A 16915-nucleotide genomic window follows, 5' to 3' on the forward strand; every position below is an offset into this window, starting at 1 on the left:
CGGTGATTTCCTTCACAGGAAAGGTACCCCATATTCAAAACCATAGTAGGCTAAGTCAACAAATATTGCCTAGGAAAAGTGATCTGCGTGATAGCCCGATGGGCGTCTCTGCTGCGCAAATTAAAACATGTGTGTGTTTTGTGCCACCTAAACTAGTTCTAAAGTATGCAAGGGAGACTTTTTCCCCCCCGCAATATTGACATTTCGGAATATTGGCCTTTCGGAACACTGGGCCGTCCCCAGAGTGCCTACGGGACTTGTAGATCTGGTACCCTGAGAGATTAGAGGGACACGTCGTTTTTGTTCGCATTTCCAAAGCCCAAAACATAGGAGGAAAGTTGCCAGTTGTGGATTAAACAGTGTGGGAGACCCCACTCCCAACTCAATACATTGCAAAATACTAGTGATGTGTCGTTCGTGAACGATTCGTTCATTTTGAACAAATCCTTACAACGACTCGAGAGTAACGAGTCCTCTCAAAAAAAAGATTTGTTCTTTTTCTCGTTCATGACCGCGCATTGGGACTGTTGCATTGGTTAAGCCAAGGAAACAAATGATTTGTTGAATGCAGGTCACGTGAAAAATGATCCAAAGACCCGTATCCGAAGATCCAGTCGGAAAAAGAACGAATCATTTCTGTTTCCTCTAGCTGACTGTAGGCTACTGAGCCTATGCAGGTCACGTGGAAAAGGATCCAAATACCCATATCCGGCAGATGAACGAATCATAGATCCAGAGACACGGTTGTCAAAAGAACGAATCATTGAACGAAAGACCCGTATCCGGCAAAAGAACGAGTCGTTGAACGAATGACCCATATCCGGCAGATGAACGAATCATAGATCCAAAGACACGGTTGGCGAAAGAACGAATCATTGACCCAAAGACACGTTTGGCAAAAGAACGAAACATTGAACGAAAGACCCATATCCGGCAAAAGAACAAATCATTGAACGAAAGACCCATATCCGGCAGATGAACGAAACGTTGATCCAAAGACAGACACCACGGTCGGGAGGTGAACGATTAGGTTCATTTTTCACATGATCTGCATAGGCTCAGCATGGGAAGCTAGAGAAAACCGAAATGTTTCGTTCATTTTAACTGGGTCTTTGGATATTTTTTCACGTAACCTGCATATGCTCAGAAGAGGAAACAGAAAGGACTTATTAACCTCGTTCACTTTCGAGTGTCTATGTTTAGTAAGACGTGAATGATATTCGTTCACAAGAAATAATTACAGGTTTAGTTATTTTAACTTTTTTAAACTTTACTTACAGTTCAGTGCAGCGTAATTGTTTACCGTGATAATTAAATGCTTATGTGATAATAAATGACCATTTCATCCAAACTTTCATAAAACATTATTTGAATGCAGGAATTTCTTTTAAATTAGTAGGCTATCTGCTGGTTTACATGCAGTAACCCCCCCCCCCCCGTTGAAATGAACGAATGACTCGAAAAAAGATTCGTTCATTTTAATGAACGAGATTCAAAGATTCGAGTCGGTAAAATGATCCGAACTTCCCATCACTACAAAATACACATAGGCCTATGTCTGCTCCAAAATAAATGAAACTGCTCTATCTATCGTTATGATGACTAACTATCTTGTTGAGAGAACATCCCCTAACAGTTGTGGTTCATGGCAACTAGTATTATTATTACCATCAGAAGTACATAACTAGTCTCTCCAACAAATGTGTTAATGTTAAAATCAAAATGTTAATGTTACCGTCAAAATGCTCATGTTACTGTTTGAAAAATTGCAGTCTGACCTATCCTCCTAGCTACTAGCGATAGCAAACGCCAGCTCAACACACTACATCAATGTTGAACAAAACGTCCCAAAAGGCCATTAATAACTTTTTATATTTAAATCTTTGTAGAATTTTGTGAATGGGAAGCCTACTCCTGAGTATCCCATGGTATGCATAAAGCACAACCTGAGAGCAATAACATGGCGATATGATACAAAGCCATAGCATTAAATCAGTATCATCAAGGCTCTGGATTGATTGCAAAAGGTCTGAACGTCAGTTTCCACGCCAACTGGCCTCCTCTCATTATCATATTGGGAACAACGAATGAATGAATAAATGAATGAATGAATGAATGAATAAATAAATATATGAATGAATGAATAAATAAATACATACGTAAATGTAAATTATAAGTAAATATTGATTGACAATTGTGCATTAATTAATACCTTTATCCATTTATTTCTGTTTAAATGCATGGATGTGGACATTAATTTATTTATTCATTCATTTGTAAATATGGCAGGTTTGGTCCTCCATAGATGTGTAAGCAGCTAGATTACTCATGTTAGTTTAAAGTGACTGTGACTGAAGGTACAGGGACTGACCACATTTTTTATTTTTCTGAGATGAATACTCTTGAAAGTAAGGACGACAGTTATGAGATACAAATCTGATGCCCAGAGTATGGCGGCTTTTCCAAAAAGTAAGAGTGAATAAAGGACAAAATGGCTGCTTTGGAAAACAAATGGAACACATGTTTAACTTGTTATCAATAAGTCTATCAATCAAAATCCGATGTGATAGGATTTCTAAACATTTTGACTACAGAAAGCTTGAGAACTGAGCAGTCGCACTTTAAAAGGAACAATATGTAAAACTGTCTGGCTCTCAGCTTGCAAACAAAATTATTAGCGTACCTATGTCAGTAATCTGACAGTGTCAAACATCGGCCTTTCTGTTAAACAATCAAAATGTTAAGTTTAATAATGGATTAACAATCTTTAACTTCAGTTTAATAATGGATTCACATGACAACGTGAACGTTTGCCGATAACACACGCGTCCAATAATTAACACCATTTGTTAACTACATTTGTCCACCCTTACATCCTCTCCCTTAGCAGGGGAAATCAAACGTTTTGGCCAAGGTGAAAGAGGCTAAAGGCCACATGTAGCATGGGAACATTTATATGATTGAAAAATATACAGGCTACCATAAGTGTCTCTATAAACACCGATTTATATTTATGGTACATAAACAGTCAAAGCAAACAGACCCCTGTAGGTCTCAAGTGAGATATGATGGACGCAGCCCGCATCCCCCACAAACACATAGGGGAGTGGCCCCCGCTTCTCTGCTCCTGAGATGGCAGTTGCAGGTGGTATACCCAGAGTGCCATCTCTGAGGTCATTTCCAAATGCAGTTTCAGAGGGTCCCACTGTCACTGGTCCTTTCGTAGCACCCAACACTCACTGCCCTGAAGAGGTAGTGGGCATCAATTACAGCCAGAAGTTGAAAAAGAGGGACCCGTAATTCCGTGGACTTTGAATGACCATCAATTAAGCCGAGTCACCAATATCATTTTAAACTCTCACTAACCGCTGTGCTCTCCCTTGTACAACGCTTTGGACAAACGTGTCTGCTAAATGTAAATGTAACTAGCGAGAAAACTTCAGTTGGCTAGAAAAGCTAATGTGGAAATTTCATTAGTCCAACAAGTAATTTCCGTTAGGCCTACGTTACACTAATTTATTGTGTGTTTTTTATTTAATTATCCATTTTTTTTATGTGTTTAGAAGCGCATCTGCCCACGTGCTGGCCCACTGTGTGTGGCATGTTTTAAAGTGTTTGCTATGCAGTCCTCCACGCACCTGCCTTTAATTAGAGGGTAGTCCTTATGTCATGCTCCTGTAAGGCTGGACTCACACGTACGTGTTGGAATGCGTTGATCCGTTAAGGGCGACGGATCCCCATTGAATGGGGTGACGTCATCTTTTGCATCCTGAACGGAGACACAATTCAGTTTGGCAAAGGATGACGACACCCACTTTGAATGGGGATCCATCAACCTCAAAGGGCCCTATCTTTCACCCAGCGCAATTGACATTGTGACCGACGCATGTATCATTCCTATTTTGCACCCGGCGCACAGCAGGATTTTCCCTCCAGAGGCGCACGTCGAAATGAACTTGCGCCGAATGGGCGGGGCGGATCAGAGAAGGCGTTTCTCAGGCGCAAGTCTTCCCTGGTGGTATTTTGCAGTTTCAAAACAACAGTGCGCCGTAGACCAGAAAAAACCTAGTCTAGAGTCAGAGGCGCATTGTGTAGAGTCTGTGGGGCGTATTCAGACGCTATTTTAAGGGCGCGTGCTTGGCCGCACAGTAGGACCTATAGGCTACACTTTACTTCTCTCGTCTACACGAGAGATTTACACCAATTTTTTGGCAAGCCATATATAATTACAATGAAAATAAAGTATTTACCACATGAGGAAATCATTGTGATATCCATATCCAAGACATTTTAAAAATAGGTATACATCTAGTGTACACATTGACCCAAATGATTCAGGTTAATTGTAACGGCGGTTCAAACCAGACTGGTTGGCCAATAGTGGCATGACACATAGGTATATAAATACACCTGTCTAAATGGGTTCTCCGTCAAGAGCCCGGAAACAGAGCTTAAGAACAATTCCGATATTCTGAAGACTGTCATACCGTCATGTAAAGGCCGAATTATGCTCTGTTTTAGACGTAACGCCTAAGCACGTAATTTACACAAGGAACTTGTTTTAGACAAGTTTTGATTTAAGGTTCGTTTTAGACGCAGAGCGTGTTGCAAGGCTTGTGTTGCGTGTTGCAAAGCAAATTGACGCCAGAACTGTAGATTTATTTTGAGTTAAGTAAGCCTATTTATTGCAGCAGGACAAAGGAAAAAAACTTACCGGAGCATGAAAGTGTAGTGGGCGAAAGGCTTGATGTTATGAATACATGTGTTACACAAAATACAAATGTTGGCAATTCAGTACCAGTGGCGAAAAAGACATGACGCAAAAGTTCGTTTATTGACATCTTTTAATGACTGCGACAGGCTTTAAAACGATGTGTTTATGAGTTACATTATTTAAGATGAGGTGGTAAACGGTGAGGGAATCTCATCATGTTGTCAATGCTTGTAACTACAATGGTGCTGGCCATCAGTTAAGCCCACGTTATGTTAACTTTTGTATATGAGCAGACCGGGCTCATTCTATCAAAATCGCGGGTGCAATTGATTGATTCACGTCAATATGAACTCAATGAATGATACCACCATGACTCACAAGTGGTGGAAAATGAATATGAAAGTATTTGTTCGTGAATTAGCACATTTTCTCCTAACAATCGCGGGTGAGAATGGGATATTCTCTAAGGTAACGGCAGGTTACTGTTAACTTTTGTATATGAGCAGACCGGGCTCATTCTATCAATCTCGCTGGTGCAATTGATGATTCACGTCAATATGAACTCAATGAAAGATATCACCATGACTCACACGTGGCGGAAAATGAATATGAAAGTACCTATTTGTTCGTGAATGACCACATTCTCTCCAAACAATCGCGGGTGAGAATGGGATATTCTCTCCATAAATTCGCGGTAATTTAAGCATTCTATAAGTGTTTAAAGAGGATTTGTAAAGGAGTTCATGTCTTTGGACCTCTTCTGTTATGTTTGTTCCTAATCCATAAGAAAAGGCTTGTGAGACGGTCTGCAGGGTATTCATGATTTAAAAAAATGTCTGGGTCTAAAAAAGGCTGTAGTATGCTATTAACCCGGTGTTGTACCCGATTCAGCACCCCCGTCAGAATATGCACCCCCTTGACGCACCACTCGCAGTTCGCCTAAACAAACGCAGGGAAAAATACTATACTACGATTTCATTATTTGTGAAAGAGATGGAAGAGAAGAACACAAGTGATTACAGTCTTTAGAACTGTTCTAAAGAGTACAAACAACCGATGTTTTTCTATGCACCCCCTTGACGCACCACTCGCTTGATCGGAAAGGAAAGCAGTTCGCCTAAATAAACGCATGGAAAAATACTATAGCCTACTACGATTTCATTATTTGTGAAAGAGATGGAAGAGAAGAACACAAGTGATTACAGTCTTTAGAACTGTTCTAAAGAGTACAAACAACCGATGTTTTTCTTCCAAAAGCCTCGGATAATAGCGAACGCAAAAGAACACCTTTTTGTTCTGTGGAAATATATAGCCTACCCCAGCCATGACTACAAAATGAATTAATGTAATTTTGAATGAGCAAGTTGAATGAATTTGACACGGTGTTTCACAAGACTAAATAACGAAATGCAGTTTAGTATCTAACAGGAAGTGCAAATAAGCAGAAAGTGCAGAATATGTGCATATGAATGGCAGTGGTATATACACAATGAGATAGTATAAGATACAGTATGATACAGTACTCTGTTTACTCATACTAGTCCCATGTCTGTACTCTGAAAAGCATTTGATGATCGGATCAACAGAATTCTTTTAAAGGGGGGGGTGCATATCACGACAGGCCTATTTTCACACCAGTCAGAATAAGCACCCCCCTGTTCAATTCTACTAGGAAGGTGTCACATGCATGAAACTCACTGTGCTTACTCATACTAGTCCCATGTCTGTACTCTGAAAAGCATTTGATGATTGGATCAACAGAATTCTTTTAAAGGGGGGGGTGCATATCACGACAGGCCTATTTTCACACCAGTCAGAATAAGCACCCCCCTCTTCAATTCTACTAGGAAGGTGTCACATGCATGAAACTCACTGTGCTTACTCATACTAGTCCCATGTCTGTACTCTGAAAAGCATTTGATGATCGGATCAACAGAATTCTTTTAAAGGGGGGGTGCATATCACGACAGGCCTATTTTCACACCAGTCAGAATAAGCACCCCCCTGTTCAATTCTACTAGGAAGGTGTCACATGCATGAAACTCACTGTGCTTACTCATACTAGTCCCATGTATGTACTCTGAAAAGCATTTGATGATCGGATCAACAGAATTATTTTAAAGGAGGGGGTGCATATCACGACAGGCCTATTTTCACACCAGTCAGAATAAGCACCCCCTGTTCAATTCTACTAGGAAGGTGTCACATGCATGAAACTCACTCTGCTTACTCATACTAGTCCCTTGGCTGTACTCTGAAAAGCATTTGATGTTGGAGTCAACAGAATTATTTTAAGGGGGGTGCTTATTCTGACCGGTGTGAAAATAGGCCTGTCGTGATATGCACCCCCCCCCTTTAAAAGAATTCTGTTGACCCCAACATCAAATGCTTTTCAGAGTACAGACATGGGACTAGTATGAGTAGGCAGAGTGAGTTTCATGCATGTGCCACCTTCCTAGCAGAATTGAACAGGGGGTGCTTATTCTGCATGGTATGAAATTGGCCTGTCGTGATATGCACCCCCCCCCCCCCCCCCCCCCCCCCTTTAAAAGAATTCTGTTGATCCGATCATCAAATGCTTTTCAGAGTACAGACATGGGACTAGTATGAGTAAGCAGAGTACAGTATCATACTGTATCTTATACTATCCTAGTATATACCACTGCCATTCATATGCACATATTCTGCACTTTCTGCTTATTTGCACTTCCTGTTAGATCCTACACTGCATTTCGTTATTTAGTCTTGTGAAACACCGTGTCAAATACATTCAACTTGCTAATTCAAAATTACATTAATTCATTTTGAAGTCATGGCTTGGGTAGGCTATATATTTCCACAGAACAAAAAGGTGTTCTTTTGCGTTCGCTATTATCCGAGGTTTTTGAAAGAAAAACATCGGTTGTTTGTACTCTTAGAACAGTTCTAAAGACTGTAATCACTTGTGTTCTTCTCTTCCATCTCTTTCACAAATAATGAAATCGTAGTATAGTATTTTTCCATGCGTTTATTTAGGCGAACTGCTTTCCTTTCCGATCAAGCGAGTGGTGCGTCAAGGGTTGCATAGAAAAACATCGGTTGTTTGTACTCTTTAGAACAGTTCTAAAGACTGTAATCACTTGTGTTCTTCTCTTCGATCTCTTTCACAAATAATGAAATCGTAGTATAGTATTTTCCCCTGCGTTTGTTTAGGCAAGCGAGTGGTGCGTCAAGGGGGTGCATATTCTGACGGGGGTGCTGAATCGGGTACAACACCGGAAACGTGAGACTCTGTGAAAGGTTGTGGTAGCCGGCCAATCACAGCCTTTGCGAGCTGTGTAGGGCCGTAGTGTTTTAGTCGCATAGTCAGGAATTTTGGGCGACGCACTTAAGCACGTAAGGGGGGATATTTTACCCCGCAAGGGGGGGTTATGTATCTTACGTGCTTACGCGTTACGTCTAAAACAGAGCATAATTCGGCCTTAAGTCCATTGAGAACCTAACTCGCCGACGTACCAGTTAGGTTGCGGTTAATTGTAATTCGTAATCGTAATCGCCTCAAAGGCAGACCTATCTTTCTTTGAGTGAGGGTGAATGCAGGCGAAAGCTACGCCTGACCCGTCAGGCTGTGACTGATGTCTGCCATCTCCTGGCAGATGAGCTGGGGACAGACACACACTGTCCCTATGCCCTCCCCGTTGCGGTCCAAGTAACAGCGGCACTGCATTTTTATGCGTCTGGGTCGTTCCAGCACCCCCTCAGCTCTATTGGAGGCATATCACAGTCTGCAATAAGTTCGGCTATACATGCAGTTACGTCAGGTCTAGTCCGACATGCTGGGGAATTAATAAAATTTCCCGTAACACCCGACAGCCAGGAGAGGGCTAAGCAGGCGTTCTGGGAGAAGTATGGGTTCCCTGGCGTCCTTGGCGCTATAGACTGCACCCATATTCACATACGTGCCCCCCCAGTAAACGCACTGATTTATGTTAACCGCAAGGGAATACATTCTATAAACATCCAAGCCATTTGCGATGCCACTTCATGTGTCTGTCACGTTTTTGCCAACTATCCTGGCTCAAGCCACGACTCATTCATTTTGGCAAACTCGTCAATTCCTGCCCTTTTCGAGGGGAATCCTCCATTGGATGGGTGGCTGTTGGGGGACAAGGGCTATCCATTAAAAACCTGGCTAATGACGCCTTTTATCAACCCTGCAACAGTGCGCGAAACTCATTTTAACAGAAAACACACACACACGCAGTATAATAGAGCGGACATTTGGGATTCTAAAAATGCGCTTCAGGTGTTTGGAGAGGTCAGGTGGTACTTTACAGTACAGTCCTCGAAAAGTCGCAGCATTCTTTGTGGCATGTTGTGTTTTACACTACATTGCCATGAATCATGGATGTGTCAATGACATAAATGAGGATAGATTAGAGGACTTTAGAAGACGTGAGGTTGAACTGCATGTGCCGATGCCATTAAACCCAAATGCCCCAGCAGCAGCACAAGAGAGGAGAGCTCACCTGACAGAAGCGCTACTTCCTCTATAATGAGGTAAGCAAACCATTGCCATCTCCAGAGTATTGCTGGAGCAAATTGCAATATTATTACCATCCATACATAACCAAGTGATTCAGTGAGGGTGAACCCAAAACATCGGAAAGTATGTTTTTGTGACTTATTTCAAATATGTTGCCACCAAAAAACGAATGCTAGTAACTGAAAAAATACAAACGAGAAATGAAAAGTAGAAACATTTCTCCAAACAAGCATGGGAAAATATTGCTGTGATTGTTTCTGGTAACACACGTTCTGGTGGCCTCACGGGAGGTGGATCTGCCTCGACCCAGGACCTGACGGCAGCAGAGGACATCGCCACGGAAATAATTTTTTCCCTCCTCTCTTCCGCAGGGGTCTAGGCGGGAATCGAGACCTGAGGGCCCGGGAGTGGCCAACCTCCTTGTACTCCTGGTGGACGGAGATGGAGTGGGGGGGGGGGGGGGGCATGGGCACAACAGGAGGGGGTGGTGGTGGTGGTGGTGTATATAGAAGCCCATGCTCCATCACTGCAGCTATTCTCTCCAAGCTGGAGGTGATGCGTTCCAGTGGCCGCAGCAACATCGCCACTCGGTCGAGACGGGCACCAGTGCTCCGCCTCATCCCGGACAGCTACCGCTCCAGCATGTTGAAGCCAGCTTGCTGGAGCTGCAGGAACGGGTGGTCCTCCGGGCTGGCGATGCTGCCAAGGCGTGTAGTGCGCCTGGCTCCTCTGCCCCTTGGAGGTGGCGCGGCTCCCTCCCCAGCTGGCCCATGCGCACTGAGCGGCTCTTGCGAACTGGTACCGAGGCCAGGGTCTTCTTCCTGTGAAGCTGCGTGACATTTGATTTATTGTATGGCTTTGTTGCATTTATTTCATGCCAGTATTATTATAAATCTTGTAAACTCATCTCTGTGTATGTGGACTTTATTTATGTACCTTGGGTTTGGTCAGATGGTGAACTGGGTTGGGTGCAGATTTCCATGCCCCCAAATCCTTGCACGCTCTCAGGCGTGAGGGTAGACGTGGCGATGTCCTCTGCTGCCATCAGGTCCTGGGTCGAGGCAGATCCACCTCCCGTGAGGCCACGAGAATGTGTGTTACCTGCCAGCTTGGATTTCCCACGTCTCCGGACGTCATTATAGCGTTTTCGGCATTGTGTAGCCATTTTCGGGTACCCCGTAGCAGAAACAATCACGGCAATATCTTCCCATGCTTGCTTGACTTTGCTAACTTTTGGAGGGTTATCGCATCCCCATATATATCTATCTCCCGGCTTTTTACGGCCCTGACGAGCACGTCGGTCTCCTCGGCTGTGAACCTTTCCGGTCTTCCTCCAGGTAATTCCGCCATTATAATAACAAGCCGCTATGGAATATGCGCTCCTCGCGCTTAAAGGGAATGTGAGATGACGCTCTGATTGGTTTATTACATATTACGCCCAAACCACACCTATGGCTGAGTAACCTCCTTTGGACCAACCCATTTGACATTTGCGCCGGACGCAAGTGTGTTTTTTTCAGCCGTTATAATAGCAAATGCGCCATAGAGCCGCCCACACAGCTACTTGCGTTTGGCGCTGTCCTACTAGAGTTTCTGATCGTTAAAATAGGGCCCAGAGAGTTTATTGTTGCATGCACTAAATTGCTTCAGGAGAGCAAAATTCTAAGGACTTTGTGATGGTCATCTACGCAGAAATGTCATACGGATAACAAGTAACATTTACCCAAAAAATAACATATAACCCTATAACACTTTAACAATAAAACATATGACATATAACATTAACATACAGCAATTTAAAGAACAACATATAACTCTGTAACACTATAACAATAAAAACATATAACATATGACATATAGCATATAACCTACAACAATTTAAGTATAAGTAGGGCTAGCAGCAGTTCAAAGTGTGAGATGTGGTTATTAAATTAAAGCCCCATTATGCAACAATTATACTTCAGGATTAGGGTTAGGATAAGCAGTTTAACCTTAAAATCACAGCTTAAAAAAAATTGGGCCACTACAATGACTTTTAATATGGAGGATTGCGTCCGTGCTATTGTCATACGAGGGTCCATAGGCATATAACTGCGTTCTGTAGTTTTGCCTGCCGCAGCCCGCCCCCCTGACTTGTTTACCTTCTGCCGATCTAGTAAGTAGCTTATTTTTCCGTCTTGCTTTGTCTTCTGTTGCACTTCCTTGATGTTTGACTGAGTAAGGACAGTCGTTGAGTAACTAGTTTGTCATAATGTCAAAGTCAGCACATTTCAAGAGATTTCGTTAGTTTTAGCTGCTAGCATACCTTCAGCGAATAGCTATTGATCCGTTGGGCTGCTTTAAGTTAAAAAAAGAAATTATAATTGTGCAAATATATGTGGGAAGTGTATTGTATGAATGGGGGAGCAGGGGGTAAGTGGTGGTGGCGACTGTTCAGTGGATCAGTGTTGCTGATTCAGAAGCCTTACAGCCTGGGGGAAAAAGCTGTTTGTTAGTCTGGTAGTCCGTGTTCGGATGCTCCAGACGGCAGCAATGAGAATATCCCATGGCCTGGGTGGCTTTGGTCCTTTAGAATTTTCTGTGCTTTTTTCAGGCATTTAGTGTTATAGATGCCTTGATGGAGGGGAGATGGCTGCCGGTGATACGCTCCAGTGTCTTCACCACCCTCTGCAGGGCCTTGCGGTCGGCAGCGAAGCAGCTACCATACCAGGCAGTGATACAGCCTGAGAGGATGCTCTCAATTGTGCATCTGTAGAAGTTTGCAAGTGTTTTAGAAGAGTCTCCTAAAGAAGTATAGCCACTTTTGTGCAGTTTTGACTGCCGAGCCTGCCTGCATGAACCAGGTTAGGTTATCCTTGATGTATACACCGAGGAATTTGAAGTTGGAGACTCTCCACTTCAGCTCCCTAGATGTGTATGGGGTCCTGACCCCCCCTCTGCAACCTCCTGAAGTCCACAATCATCTCCTTTGTTTTGCAGACGTTGAGAGACAGGTTGTTGTCATGGCACCATGCTGCCAAGCCCCTTACCTCATCTCTATAGGCACAGGGTTCCCGCGGGGTCTTAAAATGTCTTAAAAGCATTGAATTTATGAATTTGGAAATAATACCTTAAAAATTTTGAAAAAGTCTTGAACTTTGATATCTGGGTTTTAAAAAATTCTGCAGTATAATTTCTCCCTTTCGCATTCTCCTCAAAAGTTTAATTTGTCAACCACTATTATTTTGATTAAATAACGTAGCCTAAATAAAGAGTGGCGGAACTAATAATTGAGAGCGCAACGCTTCCCCGGGTCGCAACCTTTTCTATGTCAACAGTCACAACACGTTCTAACTTTTATACGTTAGCTAGCTACCAATTGTATGCTGCAGTTATGGGGAAGTGTACATTTAACGAAGCGTGGAAGGATAAGCCAGCATTTTGTCACTGGTTGAAACCAGTGGACAAAAATGTATTTTTTATGCAAAAAAATAATTGATCTTGGTACCATGGGCGTGAAGGCTTTGGAGTGGCACGCTAAGTCGTCCAAGCATATTTTAGCTAGAAAAGTGAAGGATCAAACTCCATCAATCGCCGGAATGTTTCGTGTTAATGTGCCTGAATTAGAAGGAGGTAATCAGCCAGCTGCTACCACTACCACTAGTACAGCTCCTCAAGTTACGACCGCTAGGCTGGATCTGCGCACATCTTTTGGGTCCACACCAACAATGAAAGCAGAGGTGTTGTGGACCCTAAACACCATCACCAAACACCAGTCCTACAATGGAAATTAGGGTATTTCAGAGCTTTTTAAGTGCATGTTCCTCGATTCCGAAATCGCTAAAACGATAACTTGTGGTCCCGACAAAACGGCGTATATAGCCAAGTTTGGTTTAGCGGTTTATATCAAAGAGGAGCTGGTGTCCAAAGTCAACAAATCGCCGTTTGTTCTGATGTTCGATGAGAGCCTCAACAAGTCTACGAAAAACAAACAGCTGCATTTGCATGTCCGCTTCTGGGACGAGGGACAGGTTCTGTCCAGATATCTGGGCTCCCAGTTTATGGGACATTCCACTGCACAAGACCTGCTGTCACATCTCAAAGTAAGCATAACCTTTTTTACGCTAAATGTCACATGACCAATTAGGTACTTTCCTTAACAATGTTTATGTTTTATGTTTGTGTTTATGTACTGGCAGACGCTTTTGTACAAAGCAACATACATATAGGCTAAAATACATAAAAAAAATAATCATTATTAAAATTCTAATCACTTAAGGAAAGAACTTTTTAATACAAGTAAATGCATGAATGTCAATACAAATCATCACTTAAGGAAAGAATGTTGTTAGTACAAGAAAAATACATCAATGGTCGTCTGTAAGGTCCCGAATCAGTCCTTTTTCATAGCACAGATGCACAGGTGAACATGTCATGTACTCCAAAAATGTTGGAATTGATTCAGTCTTCTTTTTTTTTGCTCTTGAAATTCTGAAACGTCACTGACCCAAGTATACAATTGTGCATTATAGTGTGTGTGTGTGTGTGTGTGTCTAACAATATGTGCTGCTCATCTAGTCCTCTTATCTTGAGTAATCAAATGCAACCCTTTTTTCAGGAATGTATGGACAAACTGAACCTCAAGAACTTGGTGTCCATTTCAATGGATGGGCCCAGTGTTAATGGGAAACTCTTCGACCTTTTCCAGAAAGATCAAGCTGAGCAGTACGGAGGTGAGGAGTTTATAATGCTGTTACTGTGTGTGTTTGTGTCGGTGAGTGTGTATGTGATCCATTAGTAATTATAGAAATGTATTTTATTTGTAGTGCACTTTACATTGAATAAACTATTTTAAAGTGCTACAGAGAATTTGGTTTCTAATATCAAGTTTGCAATTAAACCTTCAGGTCTTCAGCTCGTTTGTGTGGGGAGCTGTGGCCTACACACGCTACACAATGCGTTCAAGTGTGGGTTCACTTTTGTCTCGGAATTCCCCGCCCTTTCACTGCATTTCATTTGCTCAGTTAGTCTGGCGAACTTCTCAATGGAGGTCCACTTCAGTCACGTAATTGGACACTCCCTTAACCAATCAGACCAACGATACTATATAACGATACAACGATCGGTAATAAAGCAAACACATCTTTTTTCTGTATGAATTGTTCCAGGGTTTGTGTTCTATTTTCAAAGAAAACTTGCCTTTGAAATCATCCAAGACAGCCGCGAGAGCAGTATCGAAGTTTTGCTGTGCTTTTCTCTTTGCTATCGCTTTTGTTACGTAGTCGTGGATAGTTTAAATCCGCCAATGGCGCGCCAGGTAGCCAAAAGCCAGTTTATGATTGGCCCCAAGGATCTTGAGAATGCTGAAATGAACTTCTATAGAAAGTTTGCCAGACCCACTTCTGAGGCAAAATCAAATTGGCCGGAAGAAGAGGGGCGGGACTTCCCAGACAAGGTTCACTGCATGGCAGCTGGACAAATTGCTGAGAGCAAGGCACACATTGTTTCACAATGTGCCTGCCAGGAGAGAGGATTACATCACAGTAACCAAATCCAGTGTGTTCCCTCTGTCTTTCTGTGCCCATCGTTGGGTAGAAAACCTTCCGGTTGTGGAGAGAGCCCTGGCAGTCTGGCCATCACTTCTCCTGTACATGGAAGCTGTGAAAACAAAGAGACTCCCGAACCCTGGAACAGGTAGGCTCTTATTAAATGTTGTGAATAGGTCTGTGACTGTGTCTTAAGGGCTCAGATACACATACGCGTTTTTGTAAAAACGGGACGCGAGCAAATGCATTGATTCCTATGGCACGGCGCGTTTAAAGCGTGCGCCCCTTCTCCACCACGCGTTGCGTCTTTGAAGCGTTTTTTAGGTGCGCTTAAAAGTTGAACTATTCTCAACTTTCCAGCGCAAGGCAGGGAAGCGCACTGCTTCTGTTTTGGCCGCCGCACTTTGCCAAGGCGTTACTGAAGCGTTTCTGCCTGAAAAAAGACGCGTATGTGTATCTGAGCCCTAACCCTGTTGGTGGTGGTGTGGCCTTGTCATAGTTTTTGTAATATATGGCTAAGTTGAAATGTCCTGCCTCTCTGTCTCTTTCTCAGCATCATATGACACAGTGGCAGCAGCCATAAAGGATCCTCTCATCTTGGCCAAATTGCATTTCTATGCAGCTCTTGCCAGGACCTTCACTCCCTTCCTGAAAAAATACCAGACAGATGAGCCTGTGCTCCCATTCCTCCCCAAGGACCTGACCGAGTTGATGATGGTAATAATTTACTTAACGTTATAATAACCACTGATTGGGCTCAATTGATACATTTTGAGAATATGGGGTTTGTGGTTAGGATGTGTAAAAAATAGTGGCTACATTGTGCATCATCATCAGACAATTTGATGTGCTGCACCAGACATTTTTGTGTTTGTCTGTGGACAGAGTCTACTCAGACGGTTCATACAGAGAGAAGTCCTCCACGATATCACTGCCCTGCAGCTGACCAAACTAGATGTCACAGACAAGACCATCTGGCTCAGCCCACAAGACATCAGCATTGGTCTAGGTGCAGAGTCAGTCCTTACGCCCGACTCACATTGCTGCGTTGATGCGTCAGGGTTAACGCATCCCCATTCACTTTGCATGGGGTGACATCATCCTTTGCCGAACTGAATTGTGGCTCCGTTTGGTTCGCGTGCGTTGCGTTTCATGCTTTGCTCGCGACAAGAGTTGAAGAAGGTTAAACTTTTCAACAGGCAATGCATGCGTCAGCCAATCATATTGCCTTTCATGCATAACTGACAGCACAGGCACTAGCCAATCATATCCCGTATATGCTCACGTCTACAGAGCGGCAAACTCAAAAAAAAAACATGGCTGCCAAACTCCGTAGATGGTCGTATTTGTACCTACAAGTTGGTTGTTTGACTTTTTTTTGGTTAGATTTTTTAAAAGTTACCGAGAAATAGACACTGTACAATGTAAAAACCCCTTTACTGTAACTGAGAAATACGTATCATAGGATTTGCGAGGTGTCTGAGCACACTGTCTAATGATGGGTTAGGGTTAGCATGCTACTACTCACAGGGTAAAAGCTTACTAGTGACGTGATTGGTTTGTTGACCTGTCAATCTCACTATAACGTCTCCGTTATCAACAGAACCCCATGCGCCAAACTCCTCCTCCACCGTCCGTTGCATCAACGCAACAATGTGAGTCGGGCGTTAAGGTAGTGTGATGTTTTCTTTTACAAATGGTTAGGCTGAACCAGGTCATTGAAGACATGTTCTATAATTCATGGCTAATTTCTCTCTCTCTAGAGCATCAAAGGTGCAGAGCTCAGGGTGCTAGAGTTCAAGAGAGAGTGCATGCAGGGACTGTGTAACACCATCAGGAAAGTGCAGGACAAGAGCCCCCTTAAGTATCTGACTGTTAGGCAGATGGTGTACCTGGATCCGTCAGTTATGTATTAGGGCTGGGCGATATGACGATATATATCGTGAGGACGATAGAAACGTGTCTATCGTGACCTTTCTCCTCTATCGTTTCTATCGTGATAAACTTTTTTTCATTATACAGTCAGCTGTCAGCTTCAGTGGCTGCTAGCAACGGTTAGCTATCGCTGCTAGTTGAGATTCAACGGTGTGTCGCTGGTTTCCCTGGTAACGGACAGACGGTTAGCAGCTAGCCCTGGGTCTACTCTACCTT

The sequence above is a fragment of the Sprattus sprattus genome, assembly GCF_963457725.1.
Source record: "Sprattus sprattus genome assembly, chromosome: 1".
Lineage (NCBI taxonomy): Eukaryota > Metazoa > Chordata > Actinopteri > Clupeiformes > Clupeidae > Sprattus > Sprattus sprattus.